This window comes from Dipodomys ordii, unplaced genomic scaffold (genome assembly GCF_000151885.1).
Source record: "Dipodomys ordii isolate 6190 unplaced genomic scaffold, Dord_2.0 Scaffold2, whole genome shotgun sequence".
Classification (NCBI taxonomy): domain Eukaryota; kingdom Metazoa; phylum Chordata; class Mammalia; order Rodentia; family Heteromyidae; genus Dipodomys; species Dipodomys ordii.
Genome location: NW_012267218.1, coordinates 28,026,440 through 28,053,199, shown reverse-complemented (window position 1 = coordinate 28,053,199; position 26,760 = coordinate 28,026,440). Strand labels below are relative to the sequence as shown.

Genomic DNA, 26,760 nt, shown 5'->3' with positions numbered 1-26,760 from the left:
CTCTACTTTGGGGAACTATGACTGAGAAAAAAACACAGCATGGTATGATGCTAGTTTGCATTTCAAATCCTTCCTTGAGATCACTGGTTAGGGCAATGGGTAGAGTGAGGTACTTCCTTCCAGTATTCCAATAGCATGTGAAGCTAGGGGTCGAGGACTGAGATGTAGGTTTGATATGATAGAAGTGTGAGGAAAAACAAATCAAATAAGAAGCATTCAGTTTGAATTTAGGTAAGTCTTATTATGTTACCATACCATTTTATAATACGTTATACATTGCCCAATGGGTGATTGATTGTCAAATGCAATGTAAGCCTTTGCAGGTTCCTGATTTCTGCTGCTCGAAATAATTTGGAGTTCTCAGTTGCTACGGCGTTGACATACTCCTTCCTTCCTTCAGCCTCTGGCCTTCCTCATCTTATCCAGTTGCCTCTCTCCTCTGCCTTCCTGGGGAGATTTTTCAGTCAGTCGATGGTTTCTGGTGACTGCCTTCAAGTTTTCCTTTAAGGGCCTCTTCCTGGAAGTTTCCCTTATTGGCTTGGCAGAGTTTAAGCATTTTGGCATCATGGACAAAGACTGTGTGTGCTTTGAGTCTTGGACTACTGTTTTATTGTTACCAAAGGGACTATGCTTTTGAGAACACCTTTGCAGAGCCAAACTACATTGGTTGAGCCTCACTGCCTATTTTCTGAATCCTCTTTCCAGAACTGGCAGTGAGAGATTGAGTGGGGATGATTATCCAGAACTCTGTAACTGAACTCTTCTCTCAGTGTCAAAATTCCAGAAAGCGGCACATCTTTATGAATCTAAGGAAATTATAAACATGGTACCTGGTTTATCCAAGCCTTGAGAGCCCTGGCTTTCTGGTTGCTTGGCTTTGTCTCCTCAGCCATTTGTAGAATCTTCTTTGTGTGAAATTTATAGAATCTTCTTTGTGTGCTTTGTGGGCATTTTTGTGTTCAAGTTTTACAACAATTCTACATAGAACTAGGTATAATTTATAGATTAATACACTGGAGTTTATGGAGCCTTAAAATTTTTTTTTTTGCTTTTTATCACATGGCTTCTAAGGAGGCAAAGCCAGAATTTTTCTTCTCTTTAATGCCCCCATCCCACCTCCAATCTCATATCTGCACTCCACTTTCTACATTCCTGGGTTCTTAACATCCATCCTACACTAGATCCCGTGATACCGTGAGGTTATTCATGTATGCTTCTTGGAATTAATTTCTCCTGTCAACCCCTGTGGGATAACCACCTTCACTGGTTTTATTAAGTGGAATGCTTCCTTCAAAGGGCAGAATGATACTTTATATGAGAGAGCCGTAGCTGTTTCAATCTCTTTAAGATATTCATTAGTTATTTCTCATAGCTCTGTGGCTTTATTTGGCACAAAGTAGTTTGAAATCAGAATGAGCTTGACAGAACATAATGCGGTGAATCTCCTTATTCACTCAGGAGAAGTATGGGCCCATTCTTTTTCTGTTTCCAAGTTTGCTTTTCCAGTTGACATCTTTCTTATGTCCTGGGTTTGAGTTAAGTGTTCTGCCTTTTATTGTTAAAGAAGAAAGAGAGATTACCTGCAGAGCCTTGCTGGGAACAGACCTGTGCTCGTCTCTCCATGATCCCCTATAGTGAGAATTGACAGGGTCCAAGAAATACCTTAGTGTGCCCTTTATTTATATCTTAATTTTCCTCACTAACTCACTTTCCTACATAGTAATCAACTTCATGATTTCTTTTATATCCTTTCTGTTCTCTGAAAGAATTTTCCAAAGAAAATACTAAAGATTTAACCATTAGCTAGTGAAATGGGAAAACTCTCCGGCAGTTCCATGTTCTTTTACTGGTGCTTCCTTAAAACAGAAAGGTTATTAGATCCAACATGGCCTCTAACCTTCAACAGCTGTGCTTATGCCAGGCTATTTGCTCTTATTTATGGCTATTTATACAATGTTCTTTCCAGACATACTGCCCTATACTGACCCACACTGGAATGTCAGACTCTTCTTTGTAACTGATCTGTTTCCTACTTGTGTTTCCATTTTGGCCCTGGTCGTGTGTGTGTGTGTGTGTGTGTGTGTGTGTGTGTGTGTATGTGTGTGTGAGAGAGAGACAGAGAGAGAGAGAAAGAGAGAGAGAGAGAAAGGGGAGGGGGGAGAGTGTGCTGGGGCTTAAACTCAGGGCCTGGTCACTGTCCCTGAGCATTTTTGCTCAAGGCTAGCCCTCTACCACTTGAGCCAACACTCCACTTGCAGCATTTTGGTAGTTAATTGAAGATAAGAGTTTCACAAACTTTCCTGCCTGGGCAGGCTTCAAACTACAATCCTTATATCTCAGCTCCTGAATAGCTAGGGTTACAGACATGGGCCATCATTGCCCAAGTTGGCCTTGACTATTTATATCATACTTCCCGCCTTGACCCACTTTGACTTTGCTCCAAGATCTTTGTGAATGACTGCTAAGAATCAGTCAGCATTTGAGTCCATTGACATGAGAAGGCCAGGCCTCAGGAACTACCTATAATCTTAATTTGAATGAAACAACAGGGCCTCTGCTACATGTGTGGCTGTTCAAAGGTCAAAAGTTTTCTAAGAAAACTGACAAAAATAAGTTGAATGAGTGGCTGCCATAGCATCTTTGATGATGGTCATTTTTTTTAATTCTCTAAAACATGAACATTTTATTTTAGTTAGAAAGGGATATACTACAGAAAAAGCATGTGAAAAAAACTAAATGGTTATTTTTAACAGTATTAAGAAGTAAGTGATTATGCTATTTAGTAGGTCTTGCCCTCATGAACAAATTAATCCTGTCATTATACAAATATGAGTTAGTCCCCCTTTTGTTTCTTTCCAACCCTTTTTGTGTCTTCCAGCCATGTGATGCCATAAGAAAAATTCCTTTATAGATGCAGCCCTCCCCCACCTTTGGACAGTGAGAAATAGGTTCTATTCATCATGAATTAGTCTGTAGTATTATAGTAGCACAAAATGGACAGTATACATAACAATTTAAAATCTTCAGTAACAAATCTTGTAGAGACTTTATTAATTATACTAATAGCCCATGAATTCTCTAGCCATAGATATGGTCCTCTTCTAATTCTGACTATACTGAGGCAAAACCTTTAAGTGCTGGGCTGACACTCCTCCCTTTTGTCCACCTTTATCCCCTGTGAAGATCCCCTTTTTTATTTTTCCTTCAAAAATTTTCCAGCTACACATATGTACAAACACTGGGAATTTGAAGTTAAATAAAGCCCAGTTTTCCTGCCTTTCCTACTTGCAAGAATATGTAGGAGAAGATAGAACATGCAACAGACATGCAAATAAGTTTAAGAAGATACTACCGGAAATATAAAGAGCATAGTATAGGTATTAATATTGGCCTGCTTGAACTCACAGCAGAGAAGTCTATTCTGAAAAGGATTCAGAGGAAAGTATGACATTTGAAGCAAAACTTACATGGTATTTTGGTATTTGCCAGGCAGATACTGCAGGAGACTGAGAAGCCATAAGAGTAAAAGCCCCGAGGTGGGAACTTGGGGTCTTTAGTGTTCCAGAGGAAGATTTGTGGCTGTCTGAGAGCTGGAATGGAGGCTAAACTGGGGCCTGTACATAAATATAAAGCAAGGAAGGGCAGGAAAAACCAGGTTTTCAGAGTTCCACTGACTCCCCACAAGCCAATGGCATCAGATTTGTACTTTCAGAACACCCTGGGCAAGAGTTTTCCATATGGATTTGGAGGAATTGGAAATAGGATGCAAAGAGATGATGGCCTAAACCATGACAGTGGTCAGAAAGATGGAGAAGGAAGAGATTTGAGATGGTAAGGGGACAAGACCAACAGCATTTAAGTACAGGGAAGAGATGTGGCGAGTGTGGGCAGGGGATTATTTCTGAGGTTATAGGGAGCTCATGAAGTTATCCCCCACTGAAATGGGCTAGCACAGGAGAAATAACAGTTCTGGGAGGGAAGCAAGTTCAAGCTGTATGTGGAGCTTGCATAGTTGCCTGTTTATGTGTCATAGTATAGCTGCTCAAGAAATTCCTAATCAATGGTACAATATCATTCTTTCTGATGGATGAGTAGAATTCCATTAAGTGAAGTAAGCCAGCCCCAGAGAAACATAGGTTTCATGGGTGCCCTCATTTATGGCAACTAGAATGGCCTACTAATCTACAAGTAAATACACTGGATGGTAAAAAAAAAAAAAAAGTACACTGGGACATAATAAATTGTACAGGTCTCTAGACATTCACACAGTGAGACCAAAGGAGGATATTCTTAGGAGAGGATCACACAGGCACAATTGATAAGTATATGTGACCATATAAAATATTTATTGGAATGAACTCTAGGAAATGGAAATAAACTGGTTTTTTCTTCTTTGTTGCTATTTTTGTTTTCATTTCCTTTTTTGTCTTGTTTTTTTCATTCATCTGTCTTTGGGAGAGTAAAGGGGAACACAGAAATGGGACAAAGTAAACAAATGCAGCAATGACACTTACTAGACACTATGTTGACAATGAATTGTACAACTTGTGGGTGAGGATGAGAGGGAAAAACTAGGAAAGAGTGAATGAAGGGGTAACATTGTTCCAAAAGAAATGTACTCTTTTTCTGACTTATGTACCCACAACCCCTCTGTATAACATCATTACATTAACAATAAATAAATAAATACATATATATATATAGTAAAAATGTGGTACATAGGGGTTACAGTTACATGAGTAGGGTAATGAGTACATTTCGTAGCGAGCATTGTTTCCTCCTCCTTTGTTTTCCCCCTACCATCACTTCCTTCCCCACCTCCCCAACTCCTCCCACCCACCCCGACCCCGACATTGTAAAGTTTGTTTTCAACCTAGTGTCCTGTACATCTCGTCATTTCAATGGACCAGCCTGCATCCCCATTTAAGTGTTCCCCAATATCCTTTCCCCTCCTCAAATTGCAAAAATGTATATACAAGGTGCAGAACACCGGCATCAAATCCAGTGAGAACAGGGGATTATACTGTGGGGGAAGAACATACAAACAATAAATGTTTTTAATAAAATAATTAGTTTGTAGATCAGAAGAGATTCCTTAAGATTGCATATTCTCTTGTATAGAAATTTTGTCTTCTGCTCTCATTCTCACCCATCATTCTCTTCTTAACCACCCTTAGTGCTGTTTACTTTGAAAAAAAACCTGTATAGATAGTGACCTTCAGAATGTATGAGAAACAAAATTTTGCAATGCTTCCTAGGGAAAAGGAAAGGTAGGAACTATTTGCAGTAGAGCAAAGAGAGGAGAAATCCTTGTGGATAGCTCTGTCTGCTTCTCCAATGAATTCTACCAAACTTCAAGTCCAAGGGTATATAGCATTAAGAGCAAATTTGGAGAAGTAGAAATTTTGGTTTCAAGATTTTCTAAAAGCCTCCATCTACAAAGTGGGAATCAAGAATCTCTACTGCTGGATCATGCAGCCAATAGCTTGTTTTCTCTCAGATGTCCTCCCTGACCTTCAAGATGTTGGCATCGTGGGGAACTTACCCCTACAATTGGCATTTCCTAAGCACTCGTTCCATTGATTCCATTCATTTTGGATCCCGAGAATGGGGGTAGAGTAGACAAATGAAAGAAATCTTGTCCCTACTTTCAGAGTTGTCTCAGATTATAGTCTCCCGTTAATCCCATTCTTTCATAGGTCTGGATTGAACAGTTTTAGCCTCTTTCTGAGGGACCTTGATCAATATGGGACACATAGTTCTCTCTTGGTAAATATTTAGTATAGGACTCCAGGTCTTTTTCATCGGTCCTTCTTCATAGGACTTCCCTATCTCTATAGTTCTCCAGCCCTGGGTTCCTGGGCTGGACTGGTTTGGAAGGCAAAGATTTTGTGCAGTATTTCCTGACTGGCAAGAGAAAATGAGTTCTTTTGGCCTTGTCACTTTCCTGTAGGATTTTCTAAAACTTTCCAGATGTATCTATGCTCAGGAAAAATTTTAATGGCTGGAAATAGTGTCTTGTGGGGGCTGGGGGTTGAAACCAACACAGTCTCCTCTAAAAGAGTTGTGTTGAAATGTTCCAGAATCTGTATGTACATATCCAAACTCTGCCCTTCCTCATTGAATGCATGGCAGGCTCCCATCCTTTAGTGGGTTTGTGTCATAGAAAGGCATTGGCATTCTCTGAATGCTCTGATGACATGGAACAGAACTGCTTCAAAGGCCAAAACGCTATACAAGAAGGAAAGGATAGTAAAGCAGTTAGTAATACATTTGGATTCTAGGTCAAGTACCATCTTAGATCCTACAAGGAGACTCCTATAACCTCCTTTTGGAGGCCTCATTTGGTTAAGTAATGGCTGTAAAATTGACCTAAATCATAATGGCTCTTTTCTAACGTTACTGTTTCTAACTTAATAATTGGAGCTTTCAGAGACTTTTGTGAGGCCACGCATCATCCAACTACAGGCTGCATGACTGTGTTTCTTCAAGTGTGCCATGGCTTTCACTTGGCTATGTTGCTCACTTTTCATAGCAACTTTCAGCAGGGACTGCGTTGGAGAGGAAGGTTATTGCTGTCTTAAAACCCTAATCAAAGAAAAGCGAAAGTAGAGGACCTATATGTGTATATCTGCTCAGATCTTCAGCATTTGACCAAAACAGAAAGTAGTTATCATTGCTAGTCTGGAGGGACAAAAATCTCAGAAATTGCTACGATATTTTCACATGCTGTCACTACAGGGAACAACTGAAACTGTCCTTTTGAAAATGCTTTGAACCCAATCCCATAATGATTTGGGCTGTGTCTAAGAACGCCAATTTTTTTACACAGCATTCATTACTTATGCAGTTATTTGATGACGCATGGGACTTTATAGATAGACCTTGAGGTTGGATATGTGTTTTATATTAAAAGAGTAGGATTCTAAAAAGAAGCAAATGGCGTGCAGAAATATAACTAAAGTTTCAAGTATCTCTGCAATGTCCAGCATTATGTGACGTTGTTAGTTCTTCTGAGCAAGTTTCCTTCATTAGCCTGAAAGAAAGCCTATGAAATGAGTCATGGCCTCAGAAATCCCATGGGAGGACTATTGCCTTTGAATGTATCAAAAAGTTAAGATGGTTTTAAAATTCTTTCAGAGATTAAGATTAGTTCAGGGTTCTAAAATATAAATATACATACAAAAACCACTGTTTTTATCTCTAAGTACCAAAGAAGAATTTTCTACTGCCCGAAAGATTTTAGATTCATGTTCTAGCTCTGTCTGTAATGAGATTATCTGGGATATATAATGGATATCTCTGAGTCATAGGGCCCTCTTCTTGAAGAGAGAGAAATGACCTAGAAGATGATGGCATTTTCCAGTTCTATGAAGAAGACACAATATCATGTTCTATCTTCCTTACTGTTTTGTGCAATGGGCATAGTCTTCATTATTTACAGTAGCTTGCCACATCTTTTGTTTGGGCTAACCCCTAGGATACAATCCTAGCATTCTGCTCAGCAATTTGGCTGATGACTTCCCTTGTCGTATTTATTGACAGGTGGTCAGAAGAATATCTCTTAGAATCTTTCTATACAGTCTTTTAAAAATTCAGAATGTGGGGCCCTCACAGACTGAATCAGCAGCTATGGTGGTATGTTGAAAAATCTGCATTTCTCCATTCCTGAGTGATTCTTAGGAACATACAGTCTGAGAGTGACACTGTCAACTGCCGGCATATGTATATTCTGTGTTGGGAATGACATGGTCTCTTTGCTATTTGTGCCAGCAAGGTCCTAATTGCTGCCTGGATGACTTGGCCAGATCCTTTCCTCTCTCTAGGACCATTTCTTCATTTATGAAAGATGGAGACTGGTGTATTAATCTCCAAGATATCTTTGGGTTGTAATTGGCCATGAAAGTAGTTCCCTAGTGACCTATAAGAGTTACTGAGCCTAACTTAATAAATTGTATTTCTTGAATGCTTATCTGGGCATTGTGTAGGTTTTATGCGTGTTTCATTTTTATTCATCTATGTATTTAATTATTTACTTATTGGTGCTGGTACTGGGGTTTGAACTCAGAGGCTGGGTGCTATCCTCTAAGCTTTTTTGCTCAAGGCTGTCTCTCTACTCCTTGAGGCACTGTTTCATTTGCATGTGGAGCTGTGTCTCATGAGTCTGGGCTAGCTTCAAATTGATCCTCAGATCTCCTGAGAGGCTAGGATTGCAGGCATAAGCCACCAGACCAGGCTCATTTGTTTGTTTGTCTGTTTTCTTACTTTTGGTGCAGGAGGTCAAACCCAGGGCCCTTATGGATGCTAAGCACACTGCCACAGAACTATACTCCTTACCCCCTAAATTTTTATTCTTTATATTAACGTATGATATTACTATTTTTATTCACATTTGACATAGAACTGAGGCTCATAAGAGTAAAGTGACTTTTCCAGGCCTACTTAGTCAATAAGTTGAGCTTCAATGAAGCAGGATTAAACTGAAGCTATAAACACATAAAGAGTTGCCTGAGTTGCTGTTCTCCCAAAGCTTTCAAGTGTGCTGCTCATTCACCATGTGTTCCACTCTCCAGCAAAGAAGCCTGGTTTGGGTTTCCTTAGATGTTTACTTGGCCTCTTGCTTAAGCATTTGCCTTTCCTACTCAATAACAGTGAAAGGGGAAAAAAAAATCCCAGGGCTGGAAACATTTTGTCTCCTACAAAAGGAATATTTTGCAGCCAGCTCTGTGGTTAAAAGTATTTTTCCTGTGGTCAAAGGATGGGCTGGATCCCATCTCTTCTTGGCTAGTGTCTGAGAACTTAGCCTGTGGCTTCCGATCAAGACAGCACACAGCACACACTGTGTCTTAAACTAGTGTCGAATGGTGTTGAATGTGCATATGGATGGACAAATCAGTGTGTTTGGGTGTATGGAAATGTGTACATAAACCTTTGGCTCTTGGAGGGCAAAGAGAACCTGGGAGTGGTTTTCCACATGCTGGATGTATCAACATAGCTTTTAAGTTTTCATCACTCACGTGATGACCAAACAAATTCGGATGCTGACAAAATGAGAGAAGAGTGATACATGTGCCTGATGTGGATTTTCAAAGTAATCAGAAAGCCAGGTAATCAGAGATCTTGACCTGTCTCATTGCTTTCTGTTTTCAGTTGCTCAAAACTAAGACATGACATTGGTTTATTATTATTATTATTATTATTAGGCAGCAGGGTGGTCTTATAGTAATGCAGAAGATGAGAATTCTGTGGCTGCCCTCAGCCTGGCTACTTTCAGAGTTCAGATTTTGCCCAGCCTTGAATAATTCCTTTCATAAGAATTTTATCTCCCTACTTTAAGAAAAAATAAATTTATTTAAAATTAACTTTTTTAAAGTTTTTTTTGTTTCTAAGAATAAAAGGATAGTTTTTTAGTGAAAGATTTGGGATATTTAAACAGAATTCATAGATAAGAAATAGAACTAGTGCTAAACACCTCTTTTAGTTGTAATTTGATTTTTATTCACATGTATGTTTCTAGTAAGACTTTGCAATGTGTGGTAGTGCCTAGAACTTATCAGCTTTATTCCAGCGAGCCTGGCTTTAATGATTCTATTCTCCTATATTCTTATCAAACAAACCATCATGAAACAGTGGTTCCCTCAGAGCACTGTTGCCTATGACTTTAGGTCTAGTTACCTGCTGCCTGTTTCTGTCCTGCTAGCTGCTCTGCTCAAAGATCCAACTCAGTGCCTTGCACAGAGTAAATACCCAACATTCATTTGTTGACCTAAGTGGAAGAAATGTCTTTAAAGATAACAAGCTTCTTTCTGTAACTGTGATTCTCTTGTGGGAAATCTGCTACCTAGTTTTCCAATTGGACACATTTTTAGAATATTTTTAGAATGCATCATGGCTTCCAGGAAAGGAAGTCGTAGTCACTGGATTTGAGAACACCACTTAAAGAAACAAGCAAATCTCACAAGTGGAAAGGACTGTGAACATATTTGTATTTGTGTTTTCAGATGGAAGGTGTTAGAGTAAGATTTGAAAGGTTATCACAATAGCAGTCAAGTCACAAAGGGTATTTCATTCTAGAGAAACAGATCAAGACAGACTCAGGTTGTTGTCACTGGCTACAGGGCTGTTCCTACCCTAGACTGTAGTAACTTACCCATCCAAGTCAGGCTCGTGGGAAAGAATAACCACAAAGAGACCAGGAATCTCCAGCCAGGGAAGCTGACATTGGCTCTATTTTGTCATACTAGGCAATAGGGCTATTCTCACCGTGGAGGTTAGGGTGGGGTGGAGGGAGTGGTGGTGATTATAGTATATTTTGTTGGGGGAGTGGGGGAGAGAAGGTGTCTGTTTTTACCCTTAACAACGGGACAACCATTCAAATACCAGATCCCTCAGTACATCAAAATGCCAAGGCTAAATGAACTAGTGGAGCTTTGTGGCTTTGGCTCTTGGCTGACAGGCGTATCCATGCATTAGGGCCATGGCTTTGGCAGTAGACAAAGTGTCTGTGTGGGTCCTCCAGGAGCTCTCTGGCTTTGTGGCTTTCTTTGATATATAATTGAACTTTGGCTAATATTTCCTCTCACGAAGTCCAGAGGTAGGCAAAGACCCTCATTATAGAGCCCAAAGCCAACAGCAAACTAGAGGTACAGGATGTCTTCCCACAGTCATAGTCTCCTTATAGCCTTCAGAGCTGGCCCACAAGGCCTAGAACAAAGAGACAAGAGGAGAAATTGCTCAATTGTCTTCCCATCTCCCTAAATCTATATAATTGCCCAGATCACATAAACATTTTTTTCACCCAGAAGGAAAAAATCTCTAGCTTAGAAAAGATCAATGAGATTATTTAATTGCTGCTTTTCCACACAGTAGTGCTAATATTCATTAAGTATTTAACCATTTATGATGTACTAAAATGATGCTATTTGAAGGTAAATGCTCTTATCTCTATGCATCTTATACAAATAATATCTCCATTTTATATTCAGTCTCAAAGAGTTGACAGCTCTTTTTATTTATATTATTCCCCAACTCAAGATCAATTATGAAAATAGATCTTAAAATTGACTGAGTTTCTTGAATTCCTTCCTCCTTCTATTTGAAACACTAAGCCTCAAATAATAAAATAATTTAAATTTGCATTCACAGTTGCTGACTCACCTTAAAAAATAAATGGACTTTGGCTATTTTCAAGGTACATTATCCTTACATTGGGAAACTTGAAATTAGGACTTTCTTAATGTCACAAACAGGTATACAGAAAATGATTTACTAAGCTGGTCACCAGTGCCTCATGCTTGTAATCCTAGCTACTGAGGAGGCTGAGATCTGAAGATTAGGTTTGAAGCCAGCTAGATAGGAAAGTCTGTGAGATTCTTACCTCCAATTAACCACCAAAAAGCTGGAGATGGATCTGTGGCTCAATAGTAGGGTGACAAAGCTAAGGGAAAAAGCTAAGGGACAGTGCCCAGGGTCTAAGTTCAAGAACTAGTACCAATATTAAAAAAAAGAAAAGAAGGAAGGAAGGAAGGAAGGAAGGAGAAAGGAGGAAGGGAGGGAGGGAGAGAGGGAGGGAGGGAGAGAGGGAGGGAGGGAGGGAGGGAAAGAAATTGACTTGATGAGCAAGTGGGATTGTCCTTCCTATGAAACCTGTGCCATAAAGTGGAAACAAATGTGATATTAGACTAAGAAGGATTCACAGAATTGGGGACATGGATTTTGTTCAAATGCTGAAATCAAGCCAATAGACTCCAGAGGGACTTTAAAGGTGTTGTATATCATGGCTATGCAACTTCTTTCTTATAGCCTTTGTGCTTTCTATTGCTATGTACAAGTAATGCTGATAATTAACACAACCTGACATTTTGTGCCAGATACATGCTAAGAGCTATATAAACATCATATTTGTAATAAACTACAAGCTGTCTGCAATAACATTGTGAGCTGGGTACCATGACCCTGAATTTACAGATGGAGAAATAAACTCTGAGAGATTAAGAAGCATTCCTAAAACTAAGACAACTAGTAATGCTGAAAAAGGAATCAAACTCAAAACTCTAAAGTGACTGTTAGCCACTGCCAATCTTCCCTCATAAACAGTAAGATAGACTGCTAATATTTTGCTTACCCTTGATCTCTTATGTATTCTTTTAATGCCTGCATGTGATTTTCCTGTAAGGAAACCCCAGTCTTCAATTTTGAGCCTGTATTGTCTAGGTAGGGCTTATTATACCCACTGGCTCTATATCAGGCAAAAGAAGGCTCATGTTCCCTTAGAGATTGGTGAACCCAAGCTAAGCTGATTAAAGTAAACCTAAGACTTAGCTGAACAAGCAGAATGGCTGAAGTGGTAGAATGTAAGTATTCAACTCCTGGTGGCCATCTTTGCCACCATATATAGGGCATCCACTTGCTAATGAGTGTAATCAGCCTAGTGTAAAACAAAACCAACTGATACTGGGCAGGGGGCTAGGAGGGGAACATTTGCACAGGTAGCAGGTGGGGCACTTCTAAGGTCATCATCTGAGACTTTGGATCCAACCCTACCTGAAATCAGTTACTTCTAAACATTCCAGTTATGCAACCGAGTAAGTTCCCTTTTTGAGTTTTTTTTTACACCCCCCCCCCCGACTTGCATCTCTATTACTTTACCAGGAAAAGTAATGCATACAGTAAGATGCTCAGACTTGCATGCTAATATAAAGACAGAGAATTCTAATGAGAACCTTGATCATTAAATTGATGATCATATCCTCTATAAAGCAAAGACAAATTCTGATTATTTAGGTTTACTTTTTTCTAAATTTGTCCATTACTTTGCTTCTCTCTTTCCTCCTTTGTTCTTTCTCTTCTTGGTGTCCTTTTAGCCTTTTCATTATTCACCTCCACCATAGCAGAGAGGAGAGGGGAAAAAAGCATGATACTTACATTAAGTAGCATTAAATAATTTTGCTGGTTTATGCAGCTATTTGAAAAAAGTTCAGAAAAAGAGTAAATTTTAAATTTCAACTTAAAAGCAATTAAAAATCATTTTTGGGTTTTAGTTGGCCATTCTTCTTTGGCACGTATTAAACTGGATGGAAGTCCTTGATGTCATTGCTTCCACTGCTAAAATACAGCCTTTGCTTGGTTAGTCTCACTTAATCATTAATGATGGGCTGTAAAATATTCTTTCCAGTTCAAAAGTGACATCAAATAAGTAAGATGAAATTACTAATCATATTGGAAATGTGGTTGAATAGCAAGCTGATACCTACTAAGCATCTTCTGTGTAACTGGACTAGATTGTGGGGGGAAAAAGCAAAGCCGAATAAAACCTAATTTTCAAAATCTAGCCAAATTGGTACAGTGTCAGAACCACTGACCATAATGTAGTATGATGTGCAAGAGGATAGTAAAAATATTTAATGACTGCATAGGAAGAGACCTTGCAGAACGAATGCCAGGCCTCGGGGCAAGGAGTGTTGGTTCTAGTGCCAAAACACACACACACACACACACACACACACACACACACACAGTGGCAAATAATACCCCCTTAGTGGTTGGGTCACATAGGAAAGTCCTGTGCCTGGGGTTGCCTTGGGGTGTTTGAGAACTAAGGGCAGCAGCTATTTGCCAAATAGAATGGCAGAATTTCAGTGTTTGCACAACTGGAATGGCTAACCTGGTCCAGTCAGGCTTTATGAGTAAGAGTTAGAAATTACTCTGCAATTGAGATCTCATCAAAACATAAGGAGGAACAGCTATATGACACTGAGAGTGTGAAATATGACTTCAGAGAATGACTTGTATTGTCTTTAAATAGTTGTACAAGAAATTTCAATTCAATATGTCAATTTATGAGTCAAAGAGAGGATAACTTTTGAGCTGAGTGCCAGTGGAATTCATAGTGTAGACAGAACAGTCCAAGAAGTAAAGGTAGCTCTGACACATTTACTTAGCAGGGTCCAATTTGGAAGTGATCAGGAAGACAGAGTTGAGCTTAAAGCAGGAAATTGGCCCATATGGAGGAAGATCTGTTGAAGGATGTAAAAAATATGTATCAGGGAACAGACGATGGCTTTCAAGATGCTAAAAACATTCTAGCCAGGTGACCATAATCAAGCCTATAATCCTAGCTATTCAGGAGGCTGGGATCTGAGGATCATGGTTTGATGCCAGCCCAAGCAAGGGAGAAAGTTCAAAAGACTCTTATCTCCAATTAACCACCAAAAAAATGAAAGTAGAGCTCTGGCTTAAATGGTAGAGCAATAGCCTTGAGCAAAAAAAGCTCAGGGACAGTGCCTAGGCCCCGAGATCAAGTCCTAGGACTGGCACAAATAGACACACCAAAAAGAATTGCAATTTATTGGTGAAGACTTTTGCTTTGCATGCAGTTCTTATTTGTCTGACAGAGGAAGAAAGCACTTTAAAATTATTTAGATATATGATCTGTACATTCTACCAGGTCATTTCTTTTGTATATTGGTCACATTAATCTGAGGAAGCTACAAGTATAGGTATTTAATCCAGTAAGGCCCTGGACTGCTGTTTACCCCAAGCAAAAAGGTAGGAAGTAAAGTATTTTTTTGTAAAGCATGTGTCATCTTCTGGATTCCCAAGGCCTTCTGGGTTACCTCAAAGCTGGGCTTTTCAGCTACTTATGGGCAGAGACTTCATCGTATCTGTCTTTGTTTTCCCTCATGTCTAGCTCAGTACCTGGAACATAGAAGATATTCAGTAAATATTTGTTGAATGAATATAACATAAAATAAGTCATTCAGTTCTAAGTAACCATTGCTTATACTTCTTGTAAATACAGTTTTATATCAGTGCAAAGTATGTGTGCCCTTTTAAGGTCTTGTATTTTCATTCTGGCCTGAGAGTGCTCAGTGGCACTCAGTTCTCACTGAGGCTACAGCCTGCTGCACAGGAAAGCTCTGGCAAGAACAAATTGCCTATTCTGGCTTGATGGCTGACCGAATAGGGGAGCGTACTCGATCTGTCTTTAACCGGACTTTCCCTACCTGCATAAGGGAGAGGAGGTTGTTGTATAGTTTTTTCCTAGAATGATAAACAAAAAATAATGCATACTAATTACAAGCAATATAGGATAATAGAGAGTAAGAGAGAAAAAATCCTGTGTCGATATATATTCTTATAATACTTTTTCTGCACATATGAAAATGTATATGTGTAGACATATACATTAATTGAGCCACTCCCTTATGGTAATACATATATATACATGTAATACTTACATGTATATATATGTATATATACATGTATATATAACATTATATGTACATGTATATACATGTAAGTATTACATGTATATATATGTACATATATAATGTTATATAACTTGCTTTAAAAATAATCTAGACATTGCTGACAACCTCTTCATGTATATCTAGTTACTAATCCTTTGTCACAGAAACATAGTATTCCATAGTATGGTGGTATTATCTATCTATCTATCTATCTATCTATCTATCTATGAGGTCAAGAGGATGATGACCTTAGAATGAATAAAATTTTTGGTTTCTTAAATTCCTGTTAGGAAAACTTGGAAGTATTTTATTTCTAATTTTTGAACATCATTATCAACAACAATAAAATTCTATCCAACGAAGAAGCAGCAGCAGCTTCAGAAGTAGCTGACTTAGCATGAACTTGGTAGCTAGGCTCTGCTTAGTCCCTAACCTAGTCCAGCCCTTTCACCTTGGGACCTCAAAGAGCACAGTAAATAAACATTTACAAAGACTCTATAAAAAGGAGTCATTATGTACTGATTTGGACCTAGCAGATCTTTTAACTAGTTACTGCTCTTAAATGTCTTTTAGTTGAGACCTCCTTAACTGAGCCTGTCTTACAGTAAAATTTTAAAGGGAGAGATGAAGCTGGAGGTATACATAGTTCAGTGTAAAGCACTGCTTTAGCAAATGCAAGAACCCTTGGTTTGCTAAGCATACATAAGACCCTAGGTTTGATCATAAGCACTATCCCCCCCCAAAAAAATAAAAAAACTAAACTAAAATTAATAACTAAAGCAGAGTAAACTGTTCCAGGTCACCAAATGAATCCAAACTCCAAACAAGGAAGTGCCTTAACACCCACCCCCATCCAGCCCCAAGCTAGGACTCCTCACCTCATCCAGGACTTTGACCCAACAGTCAGAGGTTCTGCAGCTGTGGTGAGGAGGACCGAGCCCTCTGAGGAAGGCTTCTATTGCTGAAACCTGGCTTTTGTTTTTGTTTTCATTGCCCTTCCCCACCCCCTGTACCCTTTAGGATCTCAGTGCTGACTGGATCCCTGGGGATGAATCTCTGTCCCCCCACGAGACCATGCGTGAGTAGGTGCATGAGAGGGAGAGAGCATATTTGTGTGTGTGGAAAAGGGTGGGAATCGACAGTAGGGTATTTATATCTCATTCAGGCTTCCTCCTGCTATTAGAAGAACTAGGCCTACACAGTGAAGAACTCTTGCAGCTCTCTTCTTGGAGATGAAAGATTTGTCCCTAAGTAATTAGGCAGAGCTTTAGTTTACTCCTAAACCCTGGAAACAGAGAGAGGGTTCTACTTTATTGGCCTCCTAAGTAAGCCAATCTCAGGGCCACAGTGGAGCCAGGAACCTACCTGGAAAAGGGATGACAGACCGAAGCTCTCATTGGAAAGACCCCTAGATGGTTTAGGCCTTTTAATGCCCAAATCTTCTGGACTTTGCCCACATTGTTCTGTAAGGAGGTTCTGATGTGAAGTTTCCCTTATACAGAATTGCTGAGAAGGCTCTGGTTTGTTTTGTTCCCCCTAATGTTCCATATTGCTTGACTTGTTATCATGAACGTATGTTATTTATATAACAGAACCACCTAGAGCCATATTCATAGCATGAGAAGGAAAAAGAAGGTGTTCCGTAGCAAGACTGGTACACAGTCGTAGTGGAGGCTAGTCACCATTAACGATAAGAGAGACTTCTAGGGCTATAAAGGGCCCCTAGGAATTCTGAGCCAAGCTATTCCTAGCATGCTGACTAAAACAGGAAAACTTTAACAACTACCACCCTTCCTTTGCGGGCTTTGTGCCAGGCTATGCCAGACCCTACAAAGACCCTGTCAAGATTTTCCAACCCAGGAATATTTTACCTGACACAGTGTCTGACTCCTTTGATGATAGATATTCATCTGAATTCTCAGTGTCAAGGCTGTGTGTTCCAGGCAAGATAACTCATGAGAAGGCTGAGATCCAAGGATAGAGATTCAAAACTAGCCTAGGCAGTAAAGTCTGTGAGACTCTTCTCTTCAATTAACCACCAAAAAGCCAGAAGTAGAGCTCTGGTTCAAGTGGTAGGTAGCTTAAAAGCTCAGGGATAGTACCCAGGCTCTGAGTTCAAGCCCCAGGACTAGCATACACACAAAAATGTGTTCTTACTGGTAGTAGTGGTGGTGGTGGGATGTGTGTGTGTGTGTGTGTGTGTGTATGTGTGTGTGTATGACCAGCTAGACTTCCTGACTATGCAGACTGAGTCCAAATAGAGAATTCTAATGAGAAGTTCAGACCCTAACAAGTCATTAAGAGAGAGGAAATATTAACTAAGGGACCTTTTGGTATCCTCAAGTCAGATCTTGTTAGTGATTGCCTGGTAGGCCTGTTGATCTCAGGTTTCTGCAAGTTAAAAGTTTGAGGCATGATATAAATAGTCAATTCCTCTTGTTTTCTGATGGGTAGACTTGTTTGGTCTATGCCAGTTTCCTTATAGGTGAAATGGGGATGATAATATTTACCTCATAGGGTTGATATGAGGATTACATGCCTTAGAAATAGTGCCTGGCACACGGTAGAGAGCTTAATTAATAAATGTTAGTTCTTATCACTATGATTATCCACAGTCTTCCAAGAGCTGTGATATTTGAAGTAGGCTGCCAAATGGTAATCTGATGGGTTCACAAAGAGATAGAACAGAAAAACTCCTTATATATCCAATCTGGTTGCTGTAAAGTTCTTCTAAACAAGTTCTTTCTAAAGACCTAATGCAGATCCCTGTTTCTTGACTTACTCAAATCTGTAGCCCTATTTCTGTGGATGAAAGATACTATAATTTCCCAACAATGCTTTTATGAATGAGTCACTCTGTTTATAGTTAGTGTGTATGAATTTTAGACACAGTCACATTGAAAGACAAAAGATAAAGCTGACAGGTTCCTTGTAATGCCTGACCACACTGAAGTTATTATATAAAATTCCAGCTCACCTCCATCTTACTGAGCTTGTTACAAAGGCTAGTTAAAGCTAGATTAAGTCCCAGCTCTGAAGGAAAGGTACTTCTCTGTTCCTCTGTTACATATTTCATCTCCTCTGAACTCCCGCCTGGTGTTCATTTTTTGTCCTTTTTGTTTTCACTGGAGGAAGACTTTAGGGAAATAGTAAGAATGCTGTGGTAACAGGGAGAATTAATTTGACCATGCTTAGAAGAAAGAACATGTTGATTTCTCCCATTGGTTCCTCCACCCATCACAGCGGGGCCAGGGATGTGGTACATTACACAAGCCAGTTCCACTTGACCAGCTGTTTTTGGATGTGTCAAGCCCAAATTCCAGCCTCTTTACATAGAAACATGTTGCCTTCTTTGAATCAGTTCCTATGAGACTGAAGAAAATCCTGTGTGGCCCAAGCCTGATGTAATAGGCAGCTTCAGAATTCAGACACACCCTCTGAGTTCCTGGCATCTTTTTACTATAATAATCATATAACCACAGCCTTCCTTCTGTGACCCTTGAAGACTAGTGTGGCCTTGCCTTGGCAGTGTTTTCTAATAAGCCTGGACAAGGAGATCCAGCTTGCAGCTTCCTGCGTGTCTGTTGATGGAGCTGGATAGTCAAGCCTGCCTAACTGGATGTCCAGAGAGCTCAGTGTTGACAGCTGTACAGAGCTCCTATAAATGTTGGTTTTCTGGTTAGTTTTATAGTCCTTCTGTAAGATAAACGAAAGCAATGAGGAGGTCTTTGTCACTTGAAATTATCTATTACAATATTTAGTTTTTTAAATTGGAGCTAAAATGAAGATTCCAAATAGAAATGGCAAAATAAAAAAATGACAAAAAAATTGATTATTCTTTTTTTTTTTCAGGTAAGGGGTAGGTTTATTCAGTAGACCTGCTGGGACCAGGCAAGGTTGGCACTCCACGTGGCTGGGAAAGGAAAGAGGAAAGAAAGGAAAGAGAGAGAAAAGAGCTAGAAAAGAGAGAGAGAGCAGAGAGCTAGAAATGAACAGAGAGCTGAAATTGATTATTCTTATGTTAACTCTTGGTATAAAAACAAATATAATACTAATTTTTTAACCTTTTTGCTCCTAAAGGATTCACCCTCCACCATGAAAAGAAACTAATATCTTTTAGCTTTCTATGATATGCCATATTTGTCATTATTTTTTTTCATATCATTTGTCTTCATAACAAGCCTGTGAAGCTTATTGTCCTCACTTTAGAAATGAAGAAAGTAAACCCCAGAGAGATTGAAGTGCTCAAATTAAGGTGGTTCAACCTAACTAAATAGTTTTCAGTTAAAATATTATCATCAACTGGGTGCCAGTGACTCACACCTGCAATACTAGCAGCTCAGGAGGCTGAGATCTGAGGATCATAGTTCAAAGTCATCCTGGGCAAGAAAGTTCCTTAGAATCTTATCTCCAATTAACCACCAAAAAGCTAGAAGTGGAGGTAAGGCTCAAATGGTAGACTACTAGCCTTGCGCTAAGGTCAAGAACAGTGCCTAGGCAGGCATACACACACAAAATTAATATCAATCTTCACTAAGAAAATAGCACTGGGAAAATAACTCAAAATGTATAGTATAAGAAAGAACAAAAGAATTTTTTAAATAAAATTATATTCTAGAAAGTTTCTAACATTAAAAAAATAGTAGAAAAATAAAGAAGGCATGCATGACTCAAGTGGTATAGTGTTTGCCTGGCAAGTTTGAGACCCTGAGTTCAGGCCCCAGTACTGTAAAAAAAGAAAGGGAGACAAGATGGGAGGGAGAGAGAAGGGGGAGGGAGGGAAGGATACTATAAATCAAGTTGAACTAATAAGCTTCTATAGAACACTCCACCCAACAACAACAAATACACACACACACACACACACATACATCCTTCTCAAATGGAATATTCTCCAGCATAAACTATATCTTAGGCTATAAAATGAGCCCAATAAATTGAAATCATACAAACTTCTCTAATTGCAATGGAATGAAATTAGTAGACAATAACAGATGGAAGTTTGGGGGAATTCTAAAATGTGTACAAATCTTAGAACACACAAAAACGTTCTCAAATAAGCAACAGATCAAAAATAAATCACAAAGGAAGGTAGAAAATACTTTGAGAAAATGAAAGTAGAGGTATAATGTACTGTAACTTATGTGATATAGTTAAAGTAATTGCAGAGGAAGTTTATAGCTTGAATGCCTTACTAAAAGTAATTTTATTTTATTTTATTTATTTTTTTTGGGGGGGGTCCAGTCATGGGCCTGAACTCTGGGCCTGGGCGCTGTCCTTCAGCTCTTCAGCTCAAGGTTAGCGCTCTACCACTTGAGCCACAGCGCCACTTCTGGCTTTTTTCCTTTTTGCTTATGTGGTGCTGGGGAATCGAACCCAGGGCCTCATGCATGCAAGGCAAGCACTCTACCACTGAGCCACCTTCCCAGCCCTAAAAGTAATTTTATTGCATGAAAATTTTATCAGTGAAACACATTAATATTTAAAGATTAATGGTCTATATTTTTACAGTGCAGATTTGCATGCTACTATAGATACATTGTCACTACATTCTCTGACTCTGGTAAAATTTGGAAAGAGTCACTAATACTTTCAAAGCACATGTAAAGGCAGTTGAAAAAAAAAGCCCAACATGATTTTTTAAATGTATAAACAAATCTCCACAAAACACAAAGTTACATCATGAGCAGGTATTTAGGGAAAATGAACCAATGTTTACAATTCACTTCAAAATGCAACAACAATAAAAATGAGTTGACAGATGAATATATATGTGATAGAAACAAATATAATAAAAATGTTAGATGTAAATTTTACTTCCATGGATATTTATTATAAGATTCTTCAAATTGTATGCTTGAAATTTTTCATAATATAATGTTGGGCAAAAATGATAAAGTGAAGATATTGTTCTAACCTCAAACTATCACTATCTTATAATTGACTAGACCTTTTATTCCACTGACTTGAAGAAATTAATGTTTTCTTCAATAAGTAAGCTCCTTTCTAGGCAATAACTTTATGCATGTTCAGAACCTAATATGTAATAAGTAAACATTTTGAAAACAGTCATTAGGGAAGTGTTACAATATTCTGTGCAGGAATAAGATTTTATAGCCTCAGATGTAAACTTTCTAGGAGATTCTTCTCAAGGTCTAGAATTCCACTCCATTAGGGATGTAGACTAGCTTATTTTCTGTCCCCCTAATGGCTACAGACAAAGGGAAGTTGGTCAAAGTGAATAAAATTCATGTCTGCTCAAATACATTTCATGTTGCTACCCCACCATTTTCTAGTACTATATGACTTCTACAGATTGTACTCCTCTATTTGGAGAAGCTTAGTTGCCATTCAACTCTTTCTTGCTCTCCCCTTGAGCCTGGGAAGTTGTTGGTATTGAGGCCTTAGTGTTGAGTAGAGGCTGATTTTCCAAGTGATGAAGCAGATTCTAATCAGTGTTAAGATCCAGATACGGTCTGGGAGCTGGACCCCTGCCACACTTCCCTCCAGCTCTCTCAGCACAATGAGAGGGAATTCCTGTGGGGATCACTAAGTGTACTTCAAGTTTCCCTGATCTTATGGCCTCCTTCCAGTCTCAGATCTTCCTGTCTGGAATATTTCCTCCCCTCTGTCCCTTAGCTTGGTGAGTTCACCTCAACCTAGAGAAGGGGCAGACTGAAGGTTATCAAAAGCCTGTTCAATTATCTGATGCAAGACTAACTGGCTTGTTTGCCTCCTTGGCTCTCTTTCTGGGCTCCCAAGCAGCTGAGACAACAACCTTTTTCTAAATCTTGGACAAGGAGGAGAAACCCAGGCATGCAGGCTTTTTGTCGCAGACACTTGGCATAACTAGAGGAAAGGTTTGTTTAATTTAGCAATGGTTTTTATGAGCCCAGAACTCCAGTTGAAGTGAGATAATAGGGTCCCAGTTGAAGGGCATTTCAGAGTCAGTGGTTTCTCCCAAGCTTCTCAGAGGACCCTTGCATGCAGATCAAAGTATCAGATATATTTATCACTACTGAATTCAACAACCACATAATCTTGCTTATCATGGAGGAGGCTGAGACAGAACTAAAAAATCTAGCACAACAGGAAATTGTGGATGGTACTGAGTCATACTTCTGAACTATTTCCCTCAGTTGCTCCTCACCCTAGTCTTCTCAGCTGATCTTATGATGTCATTGTATAACAGAGAGCAAGACAGAAAACTAGCCCGACCACCCACCCTTGCATGAAGAAATTCTGCTTACACTTTTCCCCTGCCAGACCATTTCACTCTGCCCTTCGCCTCCAAGCAATGTATGCTTTGGGGTGGTGGGTGGGAGGGAAAGGAAATGGAGGAGAGGAAATATTCATCACCAGTGTTAAAGGAAGGCTTCCTGGCATAGGAAGTGAGGAAGAGAAAGTGCAAGATTCAGTGCCAGCTTGCTCCCAGCACATGGCTGCCTATTGGTGTCCACTTTCCTAGGCCACATAGGCTAAACTCACTGTTTCCTGAGACTGGGCTCTATTGCAGGAATTCCAAAAACAGCCTGCAGGATAGCCTGTCCCTAAGGGTCTTGACATCCATGTTCCACTGGACATCCTGGTCACCCATGGAGAAGAGCTGGGCTGAGTTGCTCCAGTTGATGGCACACTTATACTTTCAAAGGACGACATAAGTACTATCCCTAGAAGGCTTCACCATCCTGGAAAAAGCCTGGTCTCCCTGTGCCCAGCACTTTCTGTTCTGTGGCTCCTTTTCCATTTTCTGAGCCGCTTAGAAATGGGATCAGACCAGGAAAAACATGTGATGCTATAGCAAGCTAGATCCAAAGGCTTTGACTTTGGGCCCTGCCCAAGCTGAGAATCTTGGCAGGACTAGACGGAGCAGTCTGCTCTTTTCTACGGCATTCTCTACATCCCCTAGCTTTACAGAAAGGGTGTCAGATGAGAGCTTAGAGTGAGTGTAAGTCAGTAGAGCAGCTGCAGGTCACAATCTGTGCACTTAGTCATCCACTCTAGCATTTCATAGATGAGCTTCGATTATATACGTAGTACCGTATGGGGAGGACTAACAGCAGTGGCAGCCGTGTGATGGTGTCATCATTGGTGATGATAAAGCATCAGGTAACATGAACTGGAAGTGGCGCACGCCTATAATCCTAGGAAGCTGAGCTCTGAGAATTGAAGTTCAAAGCCAGCCTGGGTGGAAAAGCAATTCAGCTCTGTTCTCCAATTAACCACCAAAAAGCCAGAAATGGAATTGTGGCCCAAGTGGTACAGAGCTAGAATTGAGCAAAAAAAGCTCAGGGACAGCACTCAGGCCCTGAGTTTAAGCCCCAGACGAGCACCAAAACAAAAAACAAATGCCAAAAAAAGCAATTGTGAAACAACAATCAATAGCATTATTAAAGAAGTTCAGTTGAAGCATGCTGAGTGAGACTAAAGAGAGATGACCCTAGGCTGGAGAAAACAGCATGAACTTTGGGAAGGGCGCATTTGCCTGAGGTAGAAAGAATAGATAGGATTGGACATTCAGACGTGAAAGACTGCCGTTATGGAAGCCATGAACAGCTTACACAACACATAGTGCCCTGTGCAATCCTTTCTTTGCCTTACATCATTCAGTGTCCTTCCTACAGAAAAGTTCTGTATTTGCTATTATGTATTCTACTTCATTTGATGTATGACTCTCAAAAATTGTATTGTTTATGTGCCAAATGTGAACTGCCATCACACTCTGTAAGTACAGACTATTGAACCATGTAGCTCAAATTAGAATCCAGCTTCAGCATTCCTAAGCTACCTACCTGGAAGGGTAGTTGGAAAGATGAATGATTGCTGGTGGTGCTGGTTTTCTTCAAATCCTTAGCAGCCCCTGCCCCAGTTCTAATGCACTTTCTACCATCAGAGCTCCAGCCATTCCTCTCCCTAAAGAGTCTTGTATTAAAATGAACACACTGGAGGAAGATAACACTGGAAGGTTGAAGCCAGCTGTCACTTCTGGACTAAGGAGAAGTCCTGTCAGCTACCTGAGAGGAAAGGTCATAAAAGGAAGAGAGAGTGTCTAGGATGGAGCCCAATGAGGAGCCCCAGAGGCCAATAGCTGCTGACATGTTTTAGTTAGAGAACCTAGGCTTCTGTATTTTCACTTGTAAATTGGAAGAAACCTCCACGCCAACAGCCTAAAATAAAGAACCATGAGGAAAATGCCCAGCAATCATCTCACAATTCACATTCACAACTGCAAAGCCCTGACTGGGCTTTCTCTATAGAAGGGATAAAGGAAAGATCAAAGAACATGCCTATAGTCTCAGTCTCACTGAGAATTTAGAGCATGCATCTGAGAAATAAACTGAAGTAGGAACAGATGGCTGTCTTTATAAGTGCAAATTGACACAGGGTAAATTGAATCTGCCTGACACAGAGTGGGTACTCCATAAATGTAAGTTGATAGATTGAGTCAATGCCCAAGAATGAAAGGCACATAGAACATCAATGTGGAAAACAGCCAAGGGCTTAAATGTTTACCTGTGCCTCCTGTCAGTGACATCAGGGAACTCTCTGTTTTGTCCCCTGCTATATCGCCTGTATCTAGAATAAGGCCTAGCACAAAGGAAAGAGCCTAGTAAATATTTGCACACTGAATAAGTGCATGGATAAGTGGACGAGGTCAATAATGGAGAGTGGAATTTGCAACCCAGTAGAATGTATAAGGTATGCCTTAAATGTTCTTCAAACAACTTTTAAAAATCTTGGTGACCACTTTCCTTGAAAGAATAAAGAAAGGAGAATGAATATACATTAGAGTATAGTTAAAGTTGAACTGGTCTAATATAAAGAAAACCAGAAAAACAACCTGGCTATTTGTGGGAAGGGAGATCAATAGCTCACAGTACGGCACACTGACCACGTGGAGCCCCAGGCCTTCTCATTCATGTGTCTACATTTGTTCTTTGCAAAGTTACATATTTCTGTAAATCCCAGAGAGTTCCAGAGTCAACTCCACACACTGCATGCAGAACTGAGTTGTGACCATAATTTTTTTGCTAGGGATCTAGAGTTCACGCACGTGTGTGTGTGTGTGTGTGTGTGTGTGTGTGTGTGTGTGTGTGTGTGTGGCACCTAGCCTCTTGCACTTTTGCAGAACATTATGCACTAGAGAAGATGGAATAACACATGGGTTAAAATACCCTAGGTTTATGAGATGGATGATCATCTAAAACAGCACAGCCTATAATTATCTGCTGGGGGTTATTTGCTTTATGAGAGGATAGTTCATAGTTTAAGTGGCAGAAAAGCACAAGGGCAGGGAGTATTATTGGGTCAAATCTAGAAAAGGAAAGTAACTGAGTATTCACAAAGACAAATAACATATATCACTTACATTCCTTTAAAACTAATAAGCTAAAACTTACCTTCCCATTAGTAGCATGTGTGAAGTAAATGAAAACTCATATTGTGGGCTGGAAAAGTGGCTCAGTGGTAGAATGCTTGCCTTGCAAGCATGAGGCCCTGCATTCGATTCCGCAGCACCACATAAGCAGGAAAAGCCAGAAGTGGTGCTGTGGCAAAAAACTCATATTGTAAGCCATATGCACATTCACCCCTCTCTTTCATCACATATGCACTGCAGCGTCTGTGATTGTGGATTGCATTGGACAGCTAACCATGTGTTGGTCCCCCATTGGTTTGTCTTCCTTTTCAAATTTTGAGTCCCCGTTCAGATACACTGCAAACAAGACTATCACCTTGCTGCATCATGCATCCACCTCAGTTTTCAAATGAGATGCTTTTGACATGAAAGCATTAAGTGTCCACTTTTTTTTTTTTTAGTGTCTGGTCATGGGGCCTGAACTCTAGGCCTGGGCGCTGTCCCTCAGCTCTAGGCTAGCGCTCTACCACTTGAGCCACAACACCACTTCCGGCTTTTTCTGCTTATGTGGTGCTAAGGAATCGAACCCAGGGCCTCAGGCATGCAAGGCAAGCGCTCTACCACTGAGCTACCTTCCCAGCCCTAAGTGTCCACCTTTTGAGTCTATTCATTGGCTCTAAGAATGATGAGCACATTTATCAGATAACTTCAGAGCAGATATAAAAATTGTTGATATTCAGTTGGAGGCTTCCTTCTGGTAAAAACAAAGTATGTTGTTTTTTGGTAAATAAGAGTGACAGGGCATTTGGGAAGCATGCATGACGACTTGATTGGAAATATTCCTGTTATTTATTACACCCTTGCTATGTGACAAGCATTTTATTTTCTTAATTCAATCCTTATAATAATTCCACTTAGAAAGCTGAGACTCAAGAGTCATAATATTGTTGAGAGTTCAAACTATGCTCTGGTGACAAAAACTTCTGAAATATAGTGATTGAGACAGGTGACCTGGGTGGAGGCTTTTTTTTAAATTTAATTTATTTTATTTTATGTGTGAACATACTGTACAGAGGGGTTACAATTACATGGGCAGGATAATGCGTACATTTCTTACCGAGCATTGCAGCCTCCTCCTTTGTTTCTCTTTCA

At 39.8% G+C, this 26,760-nt stretch overlaps 1 protein-coding gene across 3 annotated transcripts in view; it reads left to right on the top strand.

Moving 5' to 3' along the window:
• Positions 1-26,760, top strand: part of Rad51b (RAD51 paralog B) — a 527,314-nt gene that overhangs the window by 486,882 nt on the left and 13,672 nt on the right. The window contains exon 10 of one of the 3 annotated variants that reach the window (XR_001175093.1): positions 16,050-16,174. The exons of the other annotated variants lie outside the window; for them this stretch is intronic. The gene's annotated coding sequence lies outside the window, so the exon portion shown is untranslated. The remainder of the gene's footprint in view (positions 1-16,049; positions 16,175-26,760) is intronic. 3 annotated transcript variants of the gene reach the window in all.